The following is an 8,376-nucleotide window of genomic DNA, read 5'->3' as shown; positions in this document are numbered from 1 at the left end:
TTTTCAAACACGGGGACAGTTTTCTTAAACATGTTGATGGAACAAAATTCCCTATATATGAACACGAGAGACTGTTCTTTATAAACACTGTGCAAGAGTTTGAAGAGAAATGTAATGGATGTTTTGATATGCAAACGTGGCATGAAATTCTAGGACACTGTAATTATGAGGATGTTCAAAATCTGCAAAATGTCGTTGATGGAATGGAAATTAAGGGTAAAATCAACAAAAACATGCAATGTGAAGCCTGTATACAAGGGAAGTTTACTCAAACTAGGAACCGAGAACCAGATGAAAAGGCCAGGGCAGCATTAGAGTTGGTACATACGGATTTAGCTGGTCCGATTACGCCGAACTCGAAAGAAGGGTTTAAGTATGTTTTGTCGTTTGTTGATGATTATTCAGGTGCAACATTTGTATATAATCTGAAACACAAAAGTGATACAACTCAAGCAACTGAAAGATTTATTGCAGAGGTGGCGTCATATGGGAAAATCAAGTGCATTCGTTCTGATAATGGAACTGAATTTACAAGCAGACAGTTCAGAGATTTATTAAGTAGACACGGCATTAGGCAGGAAACTTCGGCGCCATATTCGCCTCATCAAAACGGAACAGCAGAGAGGAACTGGCGTACACTTTTTGACATGGCGAGATGCATGTTAGTTGAGAGCGAATTGCCAAAGTCTTTATGGCCATATGCAGTACAAACCGCGGGAGTGATTCGGAACCGATGTTTTAACAAACGCACAGGTCAGACAGCGTATAAGATGTTAACTGGAAAAAGACCTGATCTTTCTAGAATGAAAAAATTCGGATCATTGTGCTATGCTTATAAACAAAATAGGGGAAAGCTGGATCCAAGATGCGACAAAGGTGTTTTCTTGGGATATGACAAAAATAGTCCAGCATATTTGATCTATTTCCCAAAAACCGGGAAAGTTGAAAAGCACAGATTGATAAAAATACTAAATCCCGCGACAATGGATCAACAAACACAGAGTGATCAGATGTATGAAGATGAGGTTTATGAATCCAGAAAAGATGGTGAACCCAAACAGACGAAGGATGAGGATATTCCAGATGGTAGTGAAAGCAGTCAAACTGAGTCCGAGGTTAAAACTGATGATAAAGTAGATGCTGGAGCTACACGTTATCCATCCAGAATCAGAAAGAGACCTGATTATTTGAGTGATTATATCACGGATGTGAAAGAGTGTGAAAATGAACAGATGCAAACCAGTGTTGATTATTGCTACAGATTGTTGTGTGAAATACCCACATCATTTAGCGAAGCTATTGTGTCAAGTGAGTCAAAAGAATGGGAAAGAGCGATGAATGAAGAAATTCAATCCCTTAAGGAGAATGACACATTTACTTTAACCACTTTACCAGAGGGTAAGAAAGCAGTGGGGGGTAAATGGGTTTATGCCGTTAAAAAGAACTCAGACGGATCAGACAGATATAAAGCTCGATTTGTGGCTAAAGGTTTTAGTCAAACAAAAGGAGTTGATTATGAGGAGACTTTTTCACTAACTGCTAACTTATCGAGTGTGAGAGTTTTGATGCAGAAAGTGGTTCAGGATGATATGTTGGTTCACCAGATGGATGTAAAAACCGCCTATCTACACGCACCAATAAATGAAGAAATATATATACAACAACCAGAAGGTTTTGAGACAGAATCAAGTGAGACTAATAAACTGGTGTACAGACTAAAGAAATCACTTTATGGGCTGAAGCAATCGGGTCGTAACTGGAACCAAACCTTACATGACTATTTAAGCAGTTGTGGATTTAGACAAAATATTGCTGATCATTGTGTGTATTCAAAAGAAACTGAAAGTGAAAAAGTAATCATCATAGTGTGGGTGGATGATTTACTCATTGCAGCTAACAATGAAAATGTGCTTTCAGGCGTGAAAGAAATGCTCTCTTCTAAATTCCAAATGAAAGATCTGGGGAAACTTAACCATTTTCTAGGAATAGATTTTCTTCAAGAAAAAGAATGTGTCAAAATGTCACAGAAAATATATATTGAGAACATTTTAAAGAGATTTAACATGCAAAACTGTAAGCCAAGGTTAACACCCTGTGAACAGAAATGGACTCATTCTGATAAATTCGAGACATTACCAGATGTGAGGAGATATCGTGAAGCGGTAGGATGTCTTATTTATCTGAGCTATTGTACGCGACCTGATTTAAGCTATGTTGTCAGCAAACTGTCACAACATTTCAATGCGCCAACTGTTGATGATTGGACAGCAGTGAAACATGTTCTGAGGTATCTAAAAGGTAGTCGAGATAAAGAACTGTGCTTTAGGAAATGTTCAAGTGGAAAACTAGGTCTACAAGCATACAGTGATGCAGATTGGGCATCCGATGTTTCTGATAGACGCAGTATGACAGGTTATTGTGTAAGCCTAAATGAAAATGGTCCTTTGATATCATGGAAAACCAAAAAGCAGTCAACTACAGCACTATCAACTTGTGAAGCCGAATACATGGCATTAGCAGCAACAGTTCAGGAATGTATGTATTTGACTTATTTGATTCAAGATCTTGATGAGTTTGAGTATGAAATACCTATGATATTGGAGGACAATCAGGGAACAATCGCTTTGTCAAAAAATCCAGTGAACAGACAAAGATGTAAACACATTGATGTGAAATATCATTTTATAAGGTCAGCTGTACATGAAAGGAAAGTGCTCATTGATTACTGTCCAACTGAGTCAATGGTAGCAGATATGATGACGAAACCAGTTTCAAAGTCTAAGTTAGAAAAATTCTCTGTATTTGTGTTTGGAATGTAAGATGTTTTTTTCGGAGGATTGTTTTTCCCCAACCTGTGTACAAGTGGGGGTGTTGGATTGTGTGTCCACAGGTGTTTGTACTTTGCGCCGTAATAAAATGACGGTAAAAGGCTCCGCCCACTTCCCATCCAGGTCTTACCATGCAACGACTCTGTGAATGCACTGGAGAAGTGTAGTGGTAGAGTCCTCCGTCAGGAATGAGATATGTGTGTCGACTTTTTATTCTCCCTTAAGATTATCGTGCCATAACGCTGCCCAGAGCAGCTCTGCTAACAGTATCCACAAAATCCACTGCCACTCAGGTATCTGCCGTTCACTCATTTATTAACAAGAATCCGAAGCACACATCCATAATGTGAGTGAGGGGATTTAACAGGCTGTAAAATGCTATATGCCGTGTGGTGAGTGATGGTGTGGTTTCTGTTGGAAAGAACATAAAAGTCTTCCATAATTATGTGAACAGAGTGAATTAAATGTGTAATACGACAATACAAACAATACTGGATAGTGGAACATTCAACCAAAATAAGGGAGTGTCAACAAATGCTAATTTTACTATTTACATAAATCCTAACTAGGCACTTTACATCAGAGCTAACATGAGAAATTAGTGACGGTCCCTTAATGACCGCACGGCAGAGGCTGCTTCGCAGTAAACGGCAGTAACAATCGGTAAACAAAGTATGCGCCAAGGATTAAACAAGGGAGGATAATGGCCGCAGCAAAGAACAAACACGATAAAACACAGAAACTTACAGTCTCATGGACGCACACCGCTAACAGCATTAGAAGGAACGAAAATCCACACGGTGAGTAAACTCTGCTGACTCTTCCCACCTGCAGCTCCGACCGAACTCTCTGCGTCGACGTGTGCGTAGTGATGAGGTAGAATTGTGTCTTCTGATTGGCGAAGAGAATGGGTTGCCTCACCGCTCATTGGCTAAACGGCAGCAGTATGCTGATATCTTACTCCGCAGATGTGGCTCCGTTCATGAGTTCTGCGAACTGGCTGGCCTTTTGTACACAGGGACATTACTGGATATTCTTGTGTAATTGCTACAGATTAATTTATGTTATACTTTGTTATTGCTACAGAAGAATATTTATTTTATTATTTTACATTTACAATTTCTTTTCCTGGGGACCCTGTGACACCCCATTGAAGAGCCGTAGGCTGGATCTCTTAAGATCTCACTGCTGTGTTTGTAAGGCCATGTTACTCCTAAATTTATATCTTGTTCAAAGAGAAGCTATAAAACAAAGTTCTAAGCTAATCGACCTTAGTGTTCTCCTTTTTTAAAAAGAATAGATAAAGAATCGAATCGTTAAACAGAATCGAAAATGGAATCAAATCGTGAAAATCTTATCAATACCCACCCCTATCTGTGACTGGAGAGTCAGATTTTTGTTGAGCTTCACACTTGCAGAGGTAAGTCAGTTTGCAGAGATCCCTCCCACCCTGGCTTTTATGTCCTAGATTTCTTATCTGAAACAGTAATATTTCAGTGACTGCTGCTTATACCACACGTTAATACACGCTACTGATCCCTGATAGGAGAATCATCAATTTTGGCAACAAAGAAGCCTGGTGGATGTTTGTTTACAGTCTGATGATGGGACATCATGCTCTGCATCTTCAAAGTTTGCCTCCTCATTATTATTCATACCCAGTAATGTGAAGTATGCTCATATCTACTATAACTGAACCAACCTGGTGCTCTTCATTTATGGAGGCTGTTGAGTCTGAATGTTGTGTATCTCGTGTTCTCTGGGCTTTGTCCTCAGTCTTTTCGCAGGATCAGAAAACAAAACCAGGAGGCGCGTAAATGTTTCTTCTCCATGATGTTTCTTCAAATGTTTCTTCTGGATGATGATAAGACTGTGACACGGGATGCCACCTTTGGTCTTGTGATGAAGCAAAGGTCAGGAAGAAGTGGGATTAACTGGTACCCACATCTGAGAAGGATGTACAGGGGCACCTGCAGCCAAATCCAAGCTTCAGGTTAGTTGTAGTTGCAGAACGCTATAGACTGAGACAGCTGAGGCATCAAATGTTTGATTAAACGGATGAACAAGAGAAGTTTCTTCCCCATAATTATCACTTCTTTGTCACGGCGGGGTGCGCCGGTGTGTAATGGAAACAGGACCCAAAAGCAGATGAGGACGAGGAGTTGAAGGTTGAACAGAAAAAGTGATCCTTTATTAGATGACGGCAGAAGTAAACCAGGAAACCAAAGTAAACTGACAAGACACTAAGAAACAAAATACTAAACGGTACTGAGACCAAAAACTATAACTATGACTATGACTGAGGTGGAAATAAACAGGCTAAGACTATGACTAACGTGGAAATAACAGACGAAAACTAGACCTATGACTGAGGTGAGGTAAACAGACGACCCGACAATGACATGCAGAAAACAGAGGGCTTAAATACATACATGAGGTGATCAGGGGAAGTGGAGACACATGGGGGAAACAGCTGACTGACATAAACCTAAATGACAGGACCAGGAGGAGGAAAGCTAAATACAATGAACAAAGAACACATGACACTGTCAGAATAAAACAGGAAATACTAAAACTAGACATGACAACACAACTTAACAGACCTAATACGTGAAGAATAATACAAGAACCCAAAACATAGAAAACCAAGGGAACAATAATAAATAACAGCTTAAACTAAAGCTAGATAGGAAATGACACAAAACTAATCACATATCAAAATGAGACAAATACAAAAATGAACTCAGAGCGCTGGGTCAGAGACCCAGCCTGTGACATTCTTAAAATCTGTAGCAACTTCAAGTCTGTCAGCATGCTGAGCATGCTCAGAATGTGACAATATATTTTTGTTCAATATTTAATTTCTTTCAGTTGCAATTGTTAAATGAAAAAAAAATAAAAAATATATTCTTATAATTTAGCAAACTAATTTATCAAAAAAAATATACATATATCTGTATTAGTTTTAATAAATTAATTTGACACCTGTATTGAAAATACCATATTGTATTCATACAGAATCAGTTTGGTATCATTGTTTGTCTGATTGTTGAAACTAAGAGCTGCTTTGATCTGTTAAGATCTAAAGTATCCAAAGTTGAGCTCTGATGTTTCTTCACCCCTGTGTGTGTGATATGTGATTCCTACATGCTGGCAGAGCAGAGCGGCAGTTTGTGCTCACAGATGGTGACGGTGTGGAGAGACGGTGGTGTTTCCTCAGAAGAACCAGCAGAGTCACTTGCTGACTGATGTTCGTCTGCACTGCACAGAGGAAATCAGCTGACCGAGGTTTGTCCAGTGACGTGTTATGAAATGTATATTTTGGTTTTATGCTTACAGATGTGTTTTTCTTGACAGAGGCTCTGCAGAGGTTAGACAAAGCAGAGAAAACATGTGCTTTACATTTTACTGTGATTTATTGAGATATTTGTTGCCTGATGTTCAGCAGGAATGGAGAAATAGAATCAAAGGGAGATGTTTTTGCTGTTTTTGTAATGATGTAAGTAAATCTTCAATATTATTTATTTGCTTGGTTATATTAGGAGTGTTTCTGAGTGAGGGCGGAGGAGTCATCATCCAGGTAAAGTGACATAGATCAGTGGATACACTTGTCTCCCCTTTAAAGGAGACGATCCAAGTCATCCTTAAATGTTAGTGCTTTCAAATACACAAACATTTTTAAAGGACAAAAATGAACATCCAACTTTGACTGTAATACAAAATAAATCTTTGCATGTGTGTTTTCAAACTCTCAGATGGGCAGCATATCAGTCTTGGACTGTCTAACCTGCCGGAGCAGCACTGAATGACCACCACACACGAGCATGTTCCTGCAACATTCAGCATCTGATCCTTCATCTGTGTGCTTCTGCTTTTGGTAAGTAGAGTTACCCAACTCCAGTATTTCTAAACACATGCCATCCATTTCTGACGGCCTGGTTACTTCCTGTCAGTTACTTTAGAAACCATGTGGTCACCTGACCTAACACTGTTTCTTCTTCTTCCCCTTAATGTTCAAGTGTCACGTGTCAAACAGCTGGAGAGGAAACTACACCAGTGTACTGGGATGTTTCACCAACACGTGCCAGATGCTGTTCCTTCATGGTGACATCACCAGAGACAGCCCCACCCACCTCAGGACCTCGCCATTGATCATGATGATTATAATGATGACAGCGAGCGGAACTAAGACTGTAAAAATCCACGACCAGAATGTTTCTTTCTAATTATGAATGAATACTGAGAGCCTCTTTCTGTGTTTTGTCTGTTTTGGGTTTTTACCTCATTTGTTACTAACAAAGTTCACAAACTCACACAGTTTACATTCTGTATGTTTCCATCTTTACCAGCCACACTCTAACTGCATTTAAGAAAATAATCCTTAGAAATCGTCGTTTTTCTCTTTTGTAATTGATGATAATTCAGTGAATATACTGCGCTGCTTCCTTCTATTGCGTCACACATTGCTTTAAGTTTTTCAGTGTCCAGTTATTTTTTACTGCTGTTTGAATTCTCTGTATGTTTGACCCTGTAGTCTGTTTGATGGACTGCTTGTCTTCCTGTTTGTTACCGCCGCCTGTTTTTTAATAAAGATTTGGATTTCTGACTTCAACACAGCCTCTGCGTGTCCTCCCTTTGTGTCCTCTTCCTCTGTGAATGTGCTGCATGTGTCACAGATTCCTTTTATTAACAGCTTTCCCACAGTGAGTTGCATCAGCATTCATTCACAGCACATTTCAGAAGGATTCAGATTAATACAGTGATCTTACAGTCAGAATGATCCTGACAGAGTGCCACTGTAAATGATCTTTCATCAGGTACATTTCAAAGTTCAGTATTTCAAAGCAGGAGTTATGAAGAATCATGCTGGCATTAGGACTAATAATATGTACTTACAAAGTCAAAGTTTTTTAATTATGCTAGAATATTGGAAGACAATCAACTTTTAGTGTTTTACGCATATTAATTATTCTGAAATAGAGACGGTGACCCTAACTGTACAGAAGCACTAAACAACTGACAATCTAACAGACATCATTGGCCTGAGCTGTCATGCACAGTGAGTCTGATCCTTTGCTGTGAGAGTCTGACAAGCATGTTTCTGGTCAGTTTGGAAGAAATAATATCACAATGTTGATCTTTTTTCCAATATTCCTTCTCTTTTACAACATAAACTGTGATCAAAGGTACTTATGTTCACAGCATGTAATAATACTGACAGTCCAGGGCATTGTGGTCTGTTGAGCTAGGGTTAGGGTTAGGGTTAGCAATTCAGACATATGTAATCAATATTAAACGTCTCTGACGTGGGCCACTGTGTTGGGAAATCCATACCAGGCTGGAAGGAGTCAAGGTAGGTGAGCATCCACGAGAAGACAGCAGATGCATCCTACTAATACTGACAGGACCAGGAGACTCCAGAAACCGAGCATCTTCTCTTCAGTGCCATCCTCTCCTGTCACCCTCTCTGCCCGCAGCTCTTTGAGTATGGGGTGGAGAAGGGCGCAGAGAAACCCTTATTACTAATTTGTATTATAATTCAGTTTTC

At 39.4% G+C, this 8,376-nt stretch overlaps 1 long non-coding RNA gene across 5 annotated transcripts; it reads left to right on the top strand.

Moving 5' to 3' along the window:
- The first annotated feature begins 3,312 nt into the window (after window positions 1-3,312).
- Window positions 3,313-7,429, top strand: LOC147302923 (uncharacterized). 5 transcript variants are annotated; one of them, XR_015127327.1, is made up of 6 exons: window positions 3,313-4,499; window positions 4,605-4,821; window positions 5,986-6,116; window positions 6,371-6,408; window positions 6,584-6,705; window positions 6,848-7,429. It is a non-coding gene; the product is annotated as an uncharacterized LOC147302923 (long non-coding RNA). The 5 variants fall into 5 exon arrangements; XR_015127325.1 differs by having other exon boundaries at window positions 6,371-6,705; XR_015127326.1 differs by having other exon boundaries at window positions 5,986-6,478.
- Window positions 7,430-8,376: the final 947 nt, after the last annotated feature.

This window comes from Aulonocara sp. 'chitande type north' Nkhata Bay, linkage group LG23 (genome assembly GCF_057382095.1).
Source record: "Aulonocara sp. 'chitande type north' Nkhata Bay isolate Kocher_YH1m ecotype deep benthic linkage group LG23, A_spYH_male_GT1.1, whole genome shotgun sequence".
NCBI lineage: Eukaryota > Metazoa > Chordata > Actinopteri > Cichliformes > Cichlidae > Aulonocara > Aulonocara sp. 'chitande type north' Nkhata Bay.
This window is presented reverse-complemented; position numbering and strand designations above follow the sequence as displayed.